At 37.8% G+C, this 19795-nt stretch overlaps 1 pseudogene; it reads left to right on the forward strand.

The window, feature by feature from the left end:
- Positions 1-9386: 9386 nt before the first annotated feature.
- Positions 9387-9650, forward strand: LOC116636345 (annotated as a pseudogene).
- The last annotated feature ends 10145 nt before the right edge of the window (positions 9651-19795 follow it).

Here is a 19795-nt window from a genome sequence, read left to right on the forward strand (position 1 = left end):
CAAGACCCTAGCCAGATAAATTAGCATCAGCCCACAAACTTTGCTGCTGTTCCACTGAAAAAAGTGAATTTATTAAGCCATTGATATAAAGCAAGAAAAAATAGTCAATCGCAGCATTGCTATCAAAATTAGATTGGAACTGCAGATTGAAACAAGAGACTATTTCACACCAACTGATACAAATCAAGTCCAGACTGGCAAAAAGTCTTACAAGATAAGGCATATTTCACAAGCATCATCATTGTCATTTGTTAGCACTGCCAGTATCCTTACATTCTTCACATCTCCATCATTAGCATCATTGTTAACATCATCATCTTCCTGTTTGTAGTCAGCAGTTGTGTTTCTTTGTTGAAGTACACTAAAGATTAAAAATTGTCCATATCTGCTAATCATCCATGGTCTATGTTTACCATGCCCTAGCTAATTCTGATCCTCTCCCTGCCCACTAAAATCTCTACCTAGAACTCCAAGCTGGTCTAAATTCTCTTTCTTCTTCCAGGACCTCCCTTCTTCTGAATTTCCCATAGCAGTCATTATCGGGCTATTACTAATTTTTCATTTAAAATTATGTTTTGGTTATTAGCAATCTTTTCAAATGTGCATATTTTGTTGGTTCAACTAGAATATAAAGGTCTTTGTACATTGGTGTAAACACCATATTATTTAGATTAGTGCCTTATATGTAGTATTATGTAATATTTAATAAATATTCAAAAAATATTTATCGGTCGATTGCAATTGTACAGAGAAGTTGGGGAATTTGTTCATAGTCAAAATATTCCTATAAATGGTGTTAATTTATCCGGAGGAGTTTGTTTGTGGAGATGACACTGTATGTACTTATGGTGGAAAATATCATGAGTGGGAAGTCAGGGAAGTTGGAATTTGTATGAAGTGGAGATCTCTCAGAAGAAAGAGCACTTGGCTTATTTTTTAAAATGTTCTCTGCATGGGATCTATAGATTTGGCAAAGTCTGTTGAGAGGGTTGGAGAAAATGCTATGGGGATGTAAACATGAAATCAGAAGATTAAGCCAGCAGCACAAAAAGTGAGTGAGATAAGTGTGGGACAACTGACTGGTGAAACAGCACTGAAAATCAGCGTCACCTGATTCAGCACACCATTGCCTGAAATTTGACAGCATGGTGTTGGTTGAAAGTTTAACTTCTGTGGATTCAGCCCAGATGGCTGTATAGAACTCCTAGAATCAGAGAATATCTACCCAACATCTGCATTTTGTAATATATTTTGATTTACATCAAATTTTGTTCCGGGGATGTTTCTTTCAAAGTCATTTGTAGTTGACTTTGCTGCCAGGGAGCTAGTCAAATATGACAAAGACGGGAAAGATGAGGGTATTAGAAGGCAGGCAGGGAAGAAAACAGACACCTTGGAGGGAGAACCACGTTTTTAGCCTGCTTTGTTCATGTGGGACTTTCAGGAGTGTGGGATGATGTAGGTTGATCAATGAAACACCCAGAAATGTGTTTACATCCTTACAAATGAGCGGACAGTATCTGTGCTTCCAGCCCCACATTCATTCGGTTTCTTTTCCTTTTGACTTGGAAATGTTAGCTTGTGTGAGATTCAAAATAACATCCTGCAAATGTGAACTCCCTCCGTTTGGGTTATTTATTTGGTGTAAGTGAAAAATGGCACTTTACTGCAGCTTGGAATTTCCCAGGCACCTTTGAATACATATATCCAAGACATTCGAAGATATATGAATATATATCCTTGACTGATGGTTCAAAATGCCATCCACACCTGAATCTGATGAAGCTTTTAGCTCCAGCTACCCATTTACAGGAGCGAAGAGAGGAAAGTGTTAAACTGTACCATAGGGAGGCAATCAGCTACATACAGATTGTGGAAAAATCTTTAGGGGATATTACCTGATTTTTTGACAAACATATTACATGAAAGACAAGAGAGAAATGATATGGGGCCCATAGTTCAAAGGATATTAAATATTTACAAATGAATTGCAATATGTGGACTTCATTTGCCTCCTAATGCAGACATATAAATTTTAAAATTATGATGATTACAAGACAATTGTAGATGTGAACATTGACTAGATATTTGACAATTATTTAGAAAATATTGCTAATTTTAAGAGCTGTGATAATGGTATTATGATTTCTTAAAGATTCATTATCTTTTGGAGGTACATGTGTTACTTACTGAAATTTTTGCAGATGAAATGATTTGATGTATAAGTTGCTTCAAAATAACATGGGAAGGGAGAGTAGCTGAAACCAGGAATGGCCATGAGTTTATCGTTGAAGCTGGGTGATGGGTATGCAGTAATTCATTGTACTATTCTGTGCTTGAAATTCTCTACAATAAGAACTTTTTTTTTTTAATGCCATCAATTTACATTGAGCATTTTCTTTGATTCTTGGAGCTTTCTCAGTACTTCGTCAAGTGACGGGTTAGATAATCCCTAAAAGAATGGGATATAGATATTGTTGCCCTTTAGGTAGAAGGTTGTGTAAATGCTAAGGAGGGGGAAGCATCCTTAACAAAATGTTTTTTAATTTTTAAATTTGTACTGTACTAATGGATTCCTCCCCTGTCCCTTCAGTTTCTAAACTGGGATTGGAAGGGGGAAAAAAAGAACCTGATCAGGAGGAAGTTGCTGTTTCTATCAGGCAGTCCTTTTGGCATTTTTAAAAAGGCAAATTCCTGATGAAAAGGACACTTATTCGCTGACCAGTCCCAGCATTTAGACTCAGACTTAATTCTTCTGGATTCCATGTGATTTCCAAACAATAAATATGCTTTAGAGAGACTAAGGACATTGGGAATCCAAACCAAACAGCTATAGCTATGGTTTCTCTACCCTTCATTTTCTGGAGCCCACAGAAAGATGGAGTGAACAGTTCTCTTTGCTTTTATTTCCCTCTCGGTGAGATCTGTAATGGACATCTGTCCTAAAAGTAACTTTTGTTGATGTATTCTCTTCTCTCCTCCATCCTACCAATGGACTGAGTCAACTGACCTCACTCCCTGCTCTAGGGTTGGGCTCAGATTGGCTTATCCCACTCAATACATTCTGTTCCGTTGGTTTGGGCTGTTGGTTCTGGGGAGGATATATTCCCCCATGTGAGTTCACCCAGTGTATTTCTCAGCACTGTTGTAATACAGGGGCAGAAGGAATCTCTCCTACTGGACTTGAACGAGACAATTGTATCCCTGATTTTGTTGTTAAGCAGTTATCCTGCTACCACAGGAGAGTTGATAAAAGGGAGCTCATATTGAGGATTGCTGAGCCAGAAATATGGAAAGAAATTTGGTCTTTGGAAATATGACTGTTATGCTAGATCAATTAACAATGAAGATGTCTTTCCTTGAGGTTATATTTGTTCTGAGGGTCAGTCAGTCTTGATTATTTAATCCAAATGCATTGTGTTTTATCTTATTTGTAACTAAGAGCATCTTAGTACAAATGGAACATTCTTACCTATTGACATAGAAATAATGGAGATAAAATATTTTGATTAAGAACCCAGGGGTAAGAATATACTGCTCAATCTCAGGAAACAAACTGAGGGTTGCTGGAGTGGTGGGGGGTGGGAGGCTTTGGGTCGCTGGTTGATAGACATTGGGGAGGGTATGTGCTATGGTGAGCGCTGTGAATTGTGCAAGACTGTTGAATCACAGATCTGTACCTCTGAAACAAATAATACATTATATGTTAAAAAAAAAAAGATAGCAGGAGGGGAAGAATGAAGCGGGGGAAATCGGAGGGGGAGATGAACCATGAGAGACGATGGACTCTGAAAAACAAACTGAGGGTTCTAGAGGGGAGAGGGGTGGGAGGATGGGTTACTCTGGTGATGGGTATTAGGGAGGGTACATTCTGCATGGAGCACTGGGTGTTATACGCAAACAATGAATCATGGAACACTACATCAAGAACTAATGATGTAATGTATGGTGATTAACATAACATAATAAAAAAAAGAAAAAAGATTAAAAGAAAAAAGAATATACTGCTCACTTTGCCTCTTGAATTGGTCTTGAAATGGCCACATATCAGATATATTAAGACAATATTAGTTGGGGACATCAAATAAACATGTCATGTGATTAGACAAACCTAAAGGTATAATTTTGCTGAGTCTAATCCTGTCTGGTGGACCTAGAAAATTCTGAAGAGTACCAAGTGAAAAGGTAGAGGTAATACATCAAGATCTGCAGAGTAACCTGTGTGATATCACTAGATGTTGGGGGCTAGGAGAGAAGAAAAACTGAGTTTAAGTTCTTACCATTTCTGTTCCATCTTTGGAAAAACCCATGTCAACTGTATAGATCAGCATGCATGCCCCAAATGGCACTAGATTGCTTCATGGAGATGAACCACATTTGCTTTATTTACCTTTGTATTTATTAACTATATTGATTGACTACCATATGTATGCTGGGCACTGGTTGCAATATTTTTTTTTTTTAAGATTTTTTTTTTTTAGATATTTATTTGACAGAGAGAGACAGAGCACAAGCAGGGCGAGCATCAGGCAGAGGGAGAAGCAGGCTCTCCGAGGAGCAGGGAGCCCGATGTGGGGCTCAATCCCAGGACCTCAGGATCATGACCTGAGCTGAAGGCAGTCGCTTAACCAACTGAGCCACCCAGGTGCCCCTGGTTGAAATATTCTAGTGTGAGAAGATCAGACAGTAAGCAACTAGACAAGTAAATCTGTCATCTCTCAGATAGCAATAAGTGCTCAGGAGAAAAAGAAAGTAGAATAAAGTAGTCTAGAAGTACCAAGGAGGAGGAATATAATATATAGTGTTCAAGAAGATGACACTTGAACAGAAATCTGAAAGACATGAAGGATGCTTCCAGAACAAGTTAAATTTGGGTATCAACCATTTTTACATACTTTTTAGTTTGGAAAGGGAATTCAGTGCAAATTTATAATTGCTTATAAAACAGGCCAAACAAAACAAAAGTGGGCAAAGAAAAAGCCAAAATCTCCTCCCTTATTTATTTATTTATTTATTTATTTATTTATTTATTGAAAGAGAGGGGAGGGAGGGGCAAAGGGAGAGGGAGAGAGAGAATCTTAAGCAGGCTCCACGCCCGGCGCAGAGCCAGATGTGGGGCTTGATCTCACAACCCCAAGATCATGACCTGAACCAAAATCAAGAGTTGGATGCTTAATCCACTGAGCCACCCAGGCACCCCCCAAAATCTCCTCCCTTTTATAATTCTTTTGCATTCTCCCCATTTTAAACACTTGCCCACCACCCTGTCCATGGATACAGAAGTTAAAATTTGTTAGGTAGTCAACTCTACTTTTTTTCTAAGCTTATACAAATTATACTCCCTGAAATACACATGGAATATGTATGTTTGTTTATAATTATTTCTATTTCTTATAAAATTGGAATTTTATTATGGACTATTCTCTGCAATTTGCTCTAGTTATGTAACAATATTTTGTTCACCATGACAATATCCATTAACAGACATCTAACACAGTCCTCTCTGTCTTGCCATTTGGTTGCTCCTCTTTTTCTTATATTTCTCATACTGGATAATGGAAAAGAATAAAACCTGTGATGTAACTGGGTTCTCCTAAAATTTTCTCATACAATATATTCCAGATGATGGAAATCAGTGGAAACAAGAAATTATTTCATATAAACACTTTTGGTGCTAAATTGCAATTTTATATCTGTCTATCATAGGTTTGTACAGGCCTCTTAAGTAATTTTGTCTAGAAATTTGGGACAAAATCACAAAAAGGTAAATATTAGAAAGAAATTTTAAAATTGAAAGGTACTTAAAATATCACCTAATCTAATCTGGTTCTATTAATTTGATAAATATAATAGTAAGTGCCTAACATTCAGTAGGCACCATGAAAGAAAAAGTTGTCTAGGACATAATCTTAGTCTTCATCTTAACAGAGGGTCAAGCAAAGGCTCAAAGGGACTGGAAACATTTTCCAAGACACAATAGGGAAGTGACAGATGTAATTTGAACACAGACCATTTGGCTCTGAGTTCAGGGCTCTCTTCCATTGTATCTCATGGTCTACAACAGTTTCTAATAGTAAATAACTGAAAGGCCAGTCCTGAGTGCTCTCACTTGCAAAAAGTTTACCCATTAGAAGTCCATGCAGTGAAAGAAATACTAGTTAGACAGCTCTCATCCATCCAAGCTGGTAATTTACTCTGAAAAATTTTAGCGTAAAAATCTAATTTCAACCCATTTTCTCAGAGGGTAAATTTTATTCCATTTCCTTTTCTCAAAGCTCTGTCATTAGTATATTAGACTAATGAGTGAATCAATTATTTAAAACCGGCAATATTTTTTACTATGTCTAATTAAATGTTTAATCAGAACATTCTGGTCTTTAATCCTCTGAAAACAGCATTTGCCAGAAGATTAATGAAATGGATATGTTAAACATTACTAACAAACCCTTTTACTCAGAGGGCTAAGGAGGGAGCTGGAGCCTTAAAGGTGAAGGTGAACAGGAAGTTGTCACAGAAGAGAGAGGAAATGGCAATAAATCTAATAGCAGCAGTTGAAGACCGTATTTCTGAACAGATTTTGACTGGGGAAGAGTAACTATAACCTCAACTTGTGAAAAAATATAAAAGTTTGTTAAAATGCTAAAGAATGACTAACAAAATTGAGTTATATCTTGGTGTTGGATATGAAGTGTAGGTATCATAATGTTATCAGTTGTCCTTAAATAAAACTATAAATTCAGTGCAGTCATGTCAAAAATCGCTGTGGCTTTTTTTGGTGGAATTTAATAAGCTACTTTTGAATATTATGTGGAAGAGCAAAGCCCAGGGATAGTCAAGACATTTTTGGAGAAGAACAAGATGTGAAGTAGGGAGAGACAAATCTTAAGACACACACACACACACACACACACACACACAATATGCCTTATAGTTTTGACGTAGGAATAGCCAAATAGACCAAAGAAAGAGAACAGATTAGAAACAGATCCACTTATGTGGAACTTTGTGGGCACTATAAATAAATGCAGTAATTATAGATTATTCAGTAAATAGTGCTAGGACATCCACTTTCTCTTTGGAAAAATGAAATCAGATACCTACCCGATATCATACACAGAAATCAACTTCAGGTAGATCAATGGCTGTAATGAGAATTACAAAAATAAATAATTCAGGAAACTGTTATTTTGATTTTTTGGTAGGTACTTTTTTTTTAAGTAAAAGCAAAAAAAATGCACTAACTAAAACAAAATTTGATAAATTCAGCAGCATTAAAATGAAGAAATGCACGTAAAAATCTCAGAGAGAGAGTGAGAAGACAAGGCCCAAACTTACAGAAGATATTTGCAACACATTAACTGTAAAAAAGATTAGCATGTAGATAATACAGAGTATTTCTACAAATCCATTAGAAAATAGCTAACAATTCTATAGAAAAATAAGCAAAAGATGTGAACAGGATTTCACAGAAAATGTGAATGGCCTGGAAACATACAAAACTATGTTTAATATCAATAATAATAATAGGAATATAAAATAAAACTTCAATAAAATATCATATTCCACATACTTGTGAAGCAAAAAATTTTTAAACTATTGGCAATAGGAAGCGCCATCAAGAATGTGAAGCAATAGGAATTTCACATTCACTACTCATGAGAATATAAGTGGTACAACCACTTGGAAAAAAAAAACAAACTGTTCAGCCATGGCCAGTGAAGTTGAATACATCCATACTCAATGAATCAAGAAATTAATTCCTAGGTATGGTCTCAGGAAGAATCTTGCACATGTACACCAGGAAACTCATACAAAAATGTTCATAATAGAAATGTTTTTAAGAGCCAAAACCTGGGGAAAATGGTTGAATAAATAACAATCCATTCACACAATAAAATACTATGTAGCAGTGAAAATAGATGGACAATAGCTGTATACATCACATGATGAATCTTAAAAACCTAAAGCGCAGGACAAGAGTGAAGTCTAGAAGAATGCTTACAGTATGATAAAGTTTAAGAAGAATAAAATCTGAACAATTAATGGTTCAGGAATACGCTTAGATGGTAAAACCCTATAGAAAAGTGAAGAAATCACTAACATAAAATTGAGAACAGTGGTTCCCGCAGCACATACTGTTTCAGAGTCATCAGTTCCATGAACCACGCTCACTCTTCAAATAGCTTCTCTGTCTTCTCACTCTTTTAGTGCTTTGGTTTCATAGATTTAAATCTCACCTATATTCTGAGAACTTCCAAATTTTATATGTGCATTGCAGCTCTCCCCTGAACCACAGACTCCTATGCCCAGTGGCCTTTCTGCTGTGTCCATCTGGGTGTCTGACAGGTATCTTACCTTAGCTTGTCCAAGCCTGAACCCCTGCTACCTGCACTCTCCCAACCCTACCAAGTCCTGCTTCCTCAGCAGCCTGCCCCTCCTAGTGAACAACATTTTTACTTTTCCAGTTACTCAGGCAAAAGTAAACAAACACCTTGGATTCTTTCTTGACTTCTTTATCTCCTTCCCCGAGTTCAGTCAATCAGCAAATCCTTTTGGTTCTACTTTCAAATTTTGTGCAGACTCTGACAACTCTCATGACTTCTACCAGTACTGTCCATGTCATCTTTCCTTGTGTCACCACCACTTTCCCCCATCCCCAGCTCTCATATCCTCCCTTACATCATTTTCCACATCACTCAAAGTGAAAGCTAAATTTTCTCAGAGCCTTGCATGATCCACACAACCCCTTGCCTCCTGACCACATCTCCACCATCCTCTCCCTCCTTCATCTTGACCTCCTTGCTGTTGAATAAGTCAAGAGTGCCACTTTCCCAGGGTTTTTGCACTAGCTCTTCCCTCTACCTTTCCATGGATACCCACTTTGCTCACTTCCTCAGCCCTTTCAGCTTTTTGCTCAAATGCTTCAAGTATGGCCTTTCCTATCTAGCCCTTCAGTTCTCCTGTCTACCCTCTTATAGTTACCACCATTTCACATACTATATATTTTACATAGTTGTTTATTCTGTCTTCCCCAACCAGAACCTAAACTGCAAGAAGGCAGGGATTTTTGTCTGCTTGATTCACTGCTGTATCCCCTTGAACATAGAACCCTGCCTGACACATAATACATGATCAGTGTAAATTTAATGACTGAAGAGGAAAACATGGTGCTTTGAGGGAATTAAAAAAATCAAAACAAAACAAAAACCGTTTGATTGCAGCACATAATGGATGAGAGACCAGCCTGGAAAGGTACACCGGAACCAAATTAAGATGCATATTTTTGCCATATTAGCATGGATTAAGAATTATATAAGCTAAGCTTTGTGACAGCTGGTTCCTGAGAACATGGGGTCCTGCCAAGTGAAGATTTAAATTCCAAGGTTATGGCAAAACATCTGAAGTTCATTGCCAGGGCTGTGATGGTATAAGAAGGGAATATGGAAGGTGCATACAGGACCCTAAACAGCATCCACACCATGGATGGGCTCACTGAGGACTTTGAGCAACCATGGTACTCTAAAAAGCCTTGTCACAGACGACAAAAGGAAAGCCGTGAAACCTGCCGGCAGATCTACAACACGGAAATGGCTCGCAAGTTCAACTTCTTGATGTGTAAGAATCAGGCAGATCCGTGGCAGGGCTGCTGAGGCCTGTGGATAGTAGGCCCAGTATGAAAATCCCTATCCAGCTGTCTCCTTTCTTCCTCCAATGCCATTTTCTCTTACCTTTATTATAAAAATGATCTGACTCTCGTACCCCCCCCAAAAAGAATTATATAAGCTATATTACTTACTCAATTTAACAAATGTCATGCTCCTGATAAAGAAAACACAACTCTGTCTACATCCACAGGGGACATTGGCTGTCATGCGTAACCATCTTAAGTCTGAATTTTCAAGATGTTCTGGTGTGCGTGCTAATGTTTGAAGTACTATCATGGATCCACACACACACAAGTAGATACCATATATACACACATATACACATACACACATACATACACACAAGTATATTTACATAGACATACATATAATCGTGAGTTTTTGAAGTAAGCAAGAAGAGACAGAAGCAATGTAATCAACATGAAGAACCCTCTTATGAAAGTAGAAAGGTGTACAAATGGATTTTTTGTGATCTATTGAACTCAGAAACAAACAAATTTATGAACAGCCTTCCTGAATTAACCTATATGTAAGTAGAAGATATCGACTGCACAGATTTTTATTTAGTTGTAGTCCATAATCTGACTATGGAAAATAATATCTTCTAAACTAAGCCTCAGCAGGAGGCTGTGAGGAGTTTATCCTGAACTGATTGGCTCTTCTATCACACACAGCCAGGTTTACTGACCATTCTAAGCAACAGGACCATTTAGAAAGCTCACTGTGATAATCCTTTTACAATACTCTGATGGACCATTTGTAAAGGGATAACTTTTGCTAGAACTAATGAGTCCGAAACCACAATGGCCTCTGCCCAATAAGATCACATATGTGGGCTGCTTGGTAATTTCAGATTTATTTTTATCACCTTGAACTGTTATGTATGGTTAATAATGTAACAACTAATTTATCCAATGTCAGAAGATCTGTTTGACTGTCATAATGTTTTCAGGAAAAAAAAAAAAATCCCCTGTCCAATGAAAAGACCCTATATGCTTTCACTATAGTCCTTCAGGTCTTTCAGAACTGAGGCTCTGTAGAAAACACAAGACTTGTACGCATATGCAAGCTGGCATGCTAGCTCCAGATGTAATTGAAGACACATTTCTCCATGGATTGAAGTGTTTTGTTTAGAAATACATTTCCCATTATACTCTTTTGCACATTTAAGCTTTTTTTTTTTTTTTTTTTTTTTTTAAGAAATGGTTTCTTTCATGGTTTCCTTTTTTAAAAAAATATTTAATAGTGTGAGAAGAGGTCTGTTGTGGTTTGGGTGTGGCTAAACTAGTTGTGGCCCTTTGAATATTTATGTATTGGAATAATCACACCCTCTTTTACTGGAAGCCATTCTGTTTTTCTCACAAAAATTCGCAAGACCTGCTTCTTCCATCTTCCCTAAATCTGGGTTGATCAGGAATATAAATTTCAGTCAGATTCTTGGTTTATACAACCCTGGAAGCAAAGTGGCCACATATTTTTTAAGAGCCTCTTCCATGAGTCTGGCAATTTTGTGATAGAGTGTTACCACCTCTTCTCATCTAGGACAGCCACTCCCGTGTTGGAGAATGGCAAGATCTGAACGTCTCCTTGAGAAAAGAAGCAATCAGCAAGTGGACCTCTAGTTCATTGTTCAGTCCTTCTCTGGTGAACAGTGCTTTTGCGTTGCTGGTGGAAATTCAAGCGTGAAGCCAATTTTTATGCTCTAGATGGCAAAAAAATGCAGCTAATTCCAAAGGGTTTCTCCTTCTTCCCCTGGCAGCTGGTATGTTTATATAGTGGGGATGAAAGGCTTGACATCTGTGTTTACATTTCTATGTAGCAGGGTCCCCCAAACCCACAGTTAGGAATCATTTATATCCAAGCACCTCTGCCCCAGAATTACAACAGCAAAGTCTTTCAAATTCTTCTCGGCAAGGGCCTTTGATCTCCCTGTGCAGAATGCTCTCTGATGAGTTGTGATTGGAAGAGGAGGGCTGGGAAGGTTTTATACTTTGACAGCTTCCTCCTCTCTCTCCATCCCCAACCATATAGGAACATGACCCGGACCTTTAAGTACCCAAACCTTCTTCTATAAATTCCACTGAATCATCAGAATAAAATTAAAATAGGCTAGTGCAACCAAAGCAGTGGGTCTCAAAGAATTTGCATTTTTAATAAGTACTCCAGTTGATTCTGATTTTTGATTCCAGGTAGATTAGAATCACCTGGGTTGCTTTTCAAACATGGAAATTTTAGAACCCTATGCAACTCTACTCAATGTTAATATCTAGGTGTGGTTCCAGGAATCTGTATTTTTCACATCTTGAGATGAATCTTATGTATATCATTGCTTAGGAACCCTTAGACTAGTTGGCCATGGGGACAGAACTTTTAATTTGAGGGCTAGGGTATACTTGCTTTTGTTGCAAGATAACATCTCAACCTCTGACCCTTTCAGTGAAACGACAATGGTCTTCTCAGGTCAGAATCAGTGTAAGTTGAGAAAATCATCTTCTTTGAATGTTTGAATGTCTTTTTTTAAAAAAGATTTTATTTATTTATTTGACAAAGAGAGGAAGAGGGAGAAGCAGGCTCCCCGCCAAGCAAGGAGCCCAATGCAGGGCTCGATCCCAGGATCCTGGGATCATGACCTGAGCCGAAGTCAGACGCTTAACCATCTGAGCCACACAGGTGCCCTGAAGGTTTGAATGTCTTAATTTTTTCCTGATCACATTATACTCCTTTCTATTCATAAATTTTTGACATGTAAATTGAGGCAAAGTAGCTTAGCAAGTTAAGAAATATTTGTGGAACCAAGACTCCTGAAATTTGATCTTGGACCTGATCTAAGTTTTCATTGCTTGGATTATGTACCAAGCAATGAACCCCATCATCTGTACCGCATTGTCTGAAACGATATCCTGCCCTTTTTAAATAAAAAAAAATTTCTATTGAGGTCATTGTAGATTCACATGCATTTGTAAGAAACAATACAGAGAGATCCTTTGTACCCTTTATCTTGTTTCTCCCAATGGTAACATTTTGTAAAACTGTAGTACAGTGTCACAAGCAGGATACTGACATTGATAAAATCCACAGATCTTATTCAGATTTCCCCGTTTTATTTGTACTCATTTGTGTGCATGTGTGTGTTTAGTTCTCAATAATTTTATCTCTTCTGTAGGTTTGCGTATCTCCCACCATAGTCAAGATACTGAACTGTTCCATTATCACAAGGATTCTTGAGATTCCCTTTTATACCCATACCCATCTCTCTCTTCCCCACTCTCTGAACCCTTGATAACTACTAATATGTTCTCAACTTCTAAGTTTTTGCCATTTGAAAAGTGTTATGTAAATGGAATCATATAGTATATAATCTTCTGGGATTGGCTTCTTTTTATTCAGTATGATTCCCTGGAGATTCATCCAGGTTGTCACATGTATCAATCGTTCTTTCATTTCTATTGCTGACTAGTATTCCATGGTATGAATGTACACAGTTTATTTAACCATTCACTCATTGAAGGACACCTGGGCTGTTTCCAGCTTTTGGCTATTATGAAAAAAGCTTCTTTGAACATTCATGTACAGGTTTCTGTATGAATATACCTATGCTGGTATTTTATCAGCCTCTTTAACTTTCATACTTTTTTAGGCTAATCACAAACTCTATCATATCCATAAAATCTTCCCATTTAGTTTCAGTTAACCTTCTATTATCCCCTTCCTGGATGTCAAAGCAACACCTGCCTGTACCAAGTATTTTAGCATTTGCCTACAGTCAAATTATTTCATGTTATGTTTATTGACTTCTCAATGAGATTGGGAGCTCTTTGAGGGCAGGAACCACACCATATCCCACTTTTGTATATCCTGTAATACCTACTACAGCCTTAGACATACCAGCAAACGAACCAACTAGGCAGATAATATATTGTTTTTTTCATTTAATCTGAACTTCCTGTTGTGCCTCTGTGACCAACAGAGTATATCATGATAAATACTGTGTGGATATAAGAATGCATATTTAGAACATGGAATTTCCCCTTGGTGGATTTACAATTTAGCTAGAAAACTAAAACCAACGCTAATGCATGTGAGGTTATAGAACAATGAGCTGCTGTGATTTTGACGCCAAATACATGTACAGAGAAGAGAGGGATGAGTGTGAGCAGGACAAATTAAGAATGTTTCATGGAGAAAGTGGATTTTAAATCAGTGCTTAAAAAAAAGAGAGGAATGATATAAGAATTGGTGGAGAATGAAAAGATTCTAAATAGAAAGAATATCCCAGTGTTATAGGGATGCTGTGTGGTGAGTTGCTCAAGAAAAGACTTGATCAGAATAGGTAAGTGAGGTGAGACCTGACTATGGCAGGTCTTGGAAGGTTTGTATGACATGTTTGTGCTGGTTCCATCTTCTGGAATATAAAATTGGTAACAGAAACCCACAGGAACTAAACATCTTGAGGTAGGTCCAGGCTAGTAGGCTGAACTCTAACTCTGTCAGACTTAAGACCTACTGTCCTCTAGATGTTCTGGGAATTTCTGAACTTTCAAGAAATATTATGAAGCAATGAGATTTATGTCCTGGTATACCCTTGACTAGCATGTGGTACCTGTTACAAGATTTTTTTTTTATTATGTTATGTTATGTTAGAAGATATTTGAATTGGGTCCACAGCCTTGTCCAATGTTCTAATAGTTGCTGAAGGAAGTCTGCTTAGGAGATAAAACAGTGATGCACTCCCTCCACCAGAGGAAGCATCAGGTGCTTCAAGGGCCAGGTGATGAACATAAACTGAGCTGAAGAGAGAGCATGGGTCCTAGGTATGGAGTGAAGCTGTACTTCATCAGCTCCTGTCCCTCCCTCTTCCCTTTTCCCCTCCTCATAACATCTGGACAATTCTGCTATGAGAAAGTCCTAGGAAAAAGCTGATCAGAAGGAGCTAAAGGAACTTTCCTGTCAGGTACAGTGGATGAAGCTGTCTAGAGATCAGAAGTTCAAGGGAGGATCCCTGGCTTTACGGATAATGGTCCTGGGCCCATCAGTGGTCCACAGAGCCAAAGATCACAAGAGCAGTGGGCATCAAAACAAAGCTGTGATCATCACCATTATACCACCACCAGGACTCCTAGAAGAAATCACTTGGAAGGGAGATTCTGCATAGGGCTCAGAGGCTCAAGATATGTGTTATTGTAGTACTCGTTGGATGGTGCAGCCTGAGAAGGGATGGGTCACGCAGCTTCTGATATCTGGTGAAAACTGAGCAGTGAATGTTAATGTCAATCACACCTTAGATACTGGTTATGCTAATTTGTGGCCAGCTGCAGAAGACATTGCATGTACCAGCAGCAAGAAGAAGTTAATACACATAGGTTGTTGTTGATGGTTCCATCCCTTGCACTTCTGTGTTTATATCATTTCCATTTTCAATTGTGGAGGCAAGTCATTTATTAACAAATGCCTAAAGAGCTCTGTTTGTAGCTTTAGAGGTCTGCAATAGGAAAATGTTCATAGCCTAAGGGTCTCACAGTAAAAAGCAAAATATGTGTAATTCCTAAATACTTATGGAATTTCAAGCACAAATTCATTTAGAGTATTAATGACTTTAGTGAAGACGGACATCTAACTTAAAATCAACAAATCATTAGACTTGCAGTAAAAGTGTAAGCAGTACCTAATTAATATACTTGTTGATTATTTTCCTTGACAAAGACATTAGTTGTTAAGTCTAATGATGCCTCAAAGATCAACCGAATAGTGAGAAAGGCAACCAGCCAATGACTTTACGTCATTTAACCAAAAGAGTATATTCTTCTTACTCTCCTCCATCAGAATAATGTCCAGTTATTATTATCATTATTTTTGTATTATTATCATTTGATCTAGTTTTGTTTATCTGAATAAATAAAAACATTCTGGGATATAGACATAGTCTCTAAATACGGTATAAAATAAAGTGAAAGGCAATGTCATATTAGAAATGTAATTTGTTTTCATTTGTTCTTGAAAAAACCTCTTTGGGTTCAAGTTGTACTCTCAAAGGGGCCTTCTTTTCATATTAGCTCTGGCCCACAGAGAAACAGGCGACTGCCTTACCATCGTTGTGGGGAAGTTTGGCCCCATTAGCTCTGCTTTACACATGAGGAGTTTATATAAATTATCCATAGCTAACAAATTGTAGAATTGAAGTCAGAAGCTAGGTCTGTGTGACTCCAAAAACTCCCATTATTTTTCCTGTGCCATGCTGAAGAAAGATAATCAGGATATATGAGTCACTAGCCTTAGCCCTTTCCACCAAGCATTTTCCATATTATTAGAGTAATTCCCTCCCTTGAGAAATAAGGAATAAGTACGCAAGCAAATTCCTTGAGGAACACAAAATATTTAATTGCTATTCGTCATTTCTCTTACTCAGGACAAGATTAATTAACTCTGATCTTTTCATTTGCATGGGTCTAATGTGGATGGCTTAATAATTGCTTCTTTAAAAAGAGACTCTTCTGAGAAAATATCATGTGAATAAATCTGAACATTTTTCACTCCTTCCTACTGCCTGAACTTGTTTTAGACAAAAGAAGTCTGTGATTTAAAAAAAAAAAAAAAAAGCCAAACATTTCAAATCTGGTGGTGAAAACCCTTTTCACCATGCTTACTGATACCATCAAAGTCCAAGAAATACTGCAGTGTATTAAGATGTATATTTTTGAGCTTGATGTAAATGACAGGATCTCAAGCTGCAGTGTGACTTCAGGCCAAAACTAAAGACAGTTCCCAAATTCCTTAAAGTTACACCCTGGAAGAGGCATTGCACATAGGCTGTTGATTTGTCAAAAATTCAATTTTCCGTGACAACCTCCATTGAGGACTGAGGAAACTCAATAGCCTGGAGTTCACATCACCTTGGACAGCGGCTAGAAGATGGTACAATAAAAAAAGGAGACCATAAACTCTGATAATCAGTGATTTACCAATTAGATGTGAGAAAAATAAAGAATCATTAAAATGACAAAATACCATGAGTCATTAAGGGTTAGCCTAATTAAATAATAGCCCAATGTAAACCAGAGATTTATGATCTACCAGCTGCACAATGTGGGTTTATCGAAATAAAGTCGACATACACTATATACACAGCCTATCTTTAGCTGCCTTTTTCAACATTTATCTCGAGGTCACCTAAGGAAATATGTCTCCAACCTTAACTAGTTACTATATTCTTCCTGTTGTAACCCAGTCCTCAGTAGAGCATTTATTGCCTCGTCCTGCCTGATGGACAGAATGGTGATTTTTCTAGTCTAATCTTATGGCTTTCCTCTACTTCAGGCTGCCTTTGTGTATTTGGCTTTGCTCATTCATGTTCCCCAACAGTGTTAACATCTGAATGCTTCTTTTGGCAGAATATCTAGGGCAGCAAGTCTCCAAGTGTTGCCCTTTAGGGACCTGTGGGAGAGTGTGGGTTGGGTGGGATCCCTGCACATAACTGGTGCTACACACTCTTGGCACATTACATCTGCCAGATGGACTTGTAGACACGTGATCATTACCGTGTCAGTTGGTGACTTGAGCGAGAGAATAGCAGCTTCAACATGTATTATGTCTTCTTCCAAAAACAGCCTCTGTGCACCTCTTCTTCTGTCCTCCTAGACTTCTGATTTCCCAAGGCCTAAGGGCACATGGGCTTGCATGCAATATGACCACTATCAGTACAGCCTGAATGTCCACCATTTGAGGTCGAGTTCTGTTTATTTATTTTCAACTTACATGGTTTAAACTCTATTTCCATATCAGCTTCACCCTTAGCCCTTGTGCTAGCCCAGGCACCAGTGACTTCAGGTCTTTTTGGGAGTATTGGCTCTTGTTCCATACTTTCACCCCATCCAACTGCCTGGTAAGCTAATTATGTCCTCCTCAATATCACAGATGTGTAGCTGTGGTCCCTTCCAGAGTATTTAAATCACTCCAGGTAGTGGCAACACTTTTGAGAAGACTGCTGCCTCCAGTCATTCTGATCAATTTCTGAAATAGCAATGTGGTAACGAGCGCCAAGCCCCTGTCTGACAAAACTTATCCTACCCTAGAATCTAGTACAAGTCATACCCATCCCTTGGCCGTCTCTTTGGGACTTGCATGAGGGTGAAGGACAAGACACTATCACTTGACTGGTGTGTTCTATTTCAAGTGCTACAGAATTTGGTAGCCAGAAGTGTAAGCTTCCCAGTAATACCACCCATGTGCATTAAGTGGTTAGACTGTTCTGATCAGTCATTAAAAACTAGGTAGCAAACTCTTAAGGCAAATTTGACCAATTGGTTCCTACCTAGACATAGCCTTAATAACTCTGCTTTCCAAAAACTTTGTAAATGTTATCTTGTTCATCCAAGTTGTTGGATTGAGCTTCTTCTTTTCTTCTCTAACTCCATTTTTGATCCTGAACTTTTCAAGGTTTTTGTTGATTCCTCTGTGATGAAAAAAAACCTGATTAAATTTTAGTAAAAAAAGCAAGCTAATAGTAGAATAATCTAACATGTCTATTACTATGACAGACATTGTGATAGACTCTTGTTATACTCTGGTGAATAAGACATTGTCCCTTTCCTCTTGGAGCTGATAGTCTACTGGGTAAGATAGACAATGATTAGATAAGCAAAAGAATACATAGTTAAAATTGTTAAAAGTATATAGGTAAAACACATAAAATAGTGCCTGGAACATAGTTAATGTTTAATAAGTGAAAATTATTATTTCTGTTGATAATAATTATGATATAATAACAATTATATAATTATCATTATACATAAATAATATTATATTATAATATGTTATTGTTATACAATATAGTGGACATTCTGGTTATCTATTATTGAATAACCAATCACTGTAAAATTAAGTGGCTTAAAACAAAAACTACCACCATTTATTTCGCTTATGAGTTTGCAATTTGAGCAGAGCTCAGTGGCATCAGTTGGGGCATCTCAATTAGAAACTGGAGGATTCTCTTCTAGATGGCTGTCACATGGCTATCAGGCTGTGTTAGCATTTAGCTAGGAGCTCAACCAAGGCTGCTGGCTGGAGATCACATTTTTCTCCATATAGGTCTTATTATGGGGCTGCTTGAGTTCCCTCACTGTGTAGAGGCTGGGTTCTAAGAGTATTTCAAGTGACAGAAGGTGGAATCTGTCCTTAACATCTTGAACCTGGAAACTAGCAGCATTACTTCCACCATATTCTATTGGTCAAGCAGTCACAGAGTCTGTCCAGTTTCAAGAGGAAAGACTATAGACCCTTCTTCTCAATCGGAGGAAGGTCAAAGAACTTGCAGCATATTTAATCTAGCACAGGGGTTAAAAATGCAAGCGCTAACGTGTGTCCATTCCTTTTTACAGAATACCAGCTTATTTGACTATAGCATATTTACATTTAAAAGCAATTTCTTTTTTCATTTTGGATCCTTGTATGAGATACTTAGAATAGATGGTGTTGCCATCACTCCACAGGGAATTGAGACAGAGGGATTTTGACTTGCTTAACATAATAGCCATAATGTAGAAAACCTAGGGAACTTTGCTTCCTTGTGGGCCCCAGATGTTTCCCACAGTTTTGTCCAGCATGTGATTGGGCTTTGACTGGTCATACACACTGGCTTGTGGCTTTAAAAGAATATAGTTTTAGTGGTCATAGCAGTGCACCACTGGTACCCAAGTTTTATGATATCCAGCTGCAGAATGCATCATCATGTCTCTGAGGCCTCACTTATTGAGATCATTGTTCAGTTCTGGTGTACCATCTGTTGTCCGGGTCTTTCTAAGTGATTTTCTGGGCTGTCTTCCCTTTTCACTGGGAATGGAAGGAGTTGTCAAAAGCCCAATACATTCTTTACTGCATTGTAAAGCCATCAGGACTTAATTAGGGAAAAATTCTTCAGCAACAATTGATTTGTTCAACTATCATTCAATTTGAAGTACTTTCTTTTTATTAAAAATGCTTGAATGTTAATGGATGCCCAGCTTTGGATTTTTTTGAGTATGTCTCCATCTTTTTTACATCTTGTCCTTAGTAAGTTTTCAATAATTAGACTGCAGTTTGAAAACTGCTTCTGGTTAGAATTTGTTTGAGACTTTCATTTGACACTGATTCTTCTTAGA

Source organism: Phoca vitulina, unplaced genomic scaffold, assembly GCF_004348235.1.
Source record: "Phoca vitulina isolate PV1807 unplaced genomic scaffold, GSC_HSeal_1.0 scaffold12, whole genome shotgun sequence".
Taxonomy (NCBI): Eukaryota; Metazoa; Chordata; class Mammalia; order Carnivora; family Phocidae; genus Phoca; species Phoca vitulina.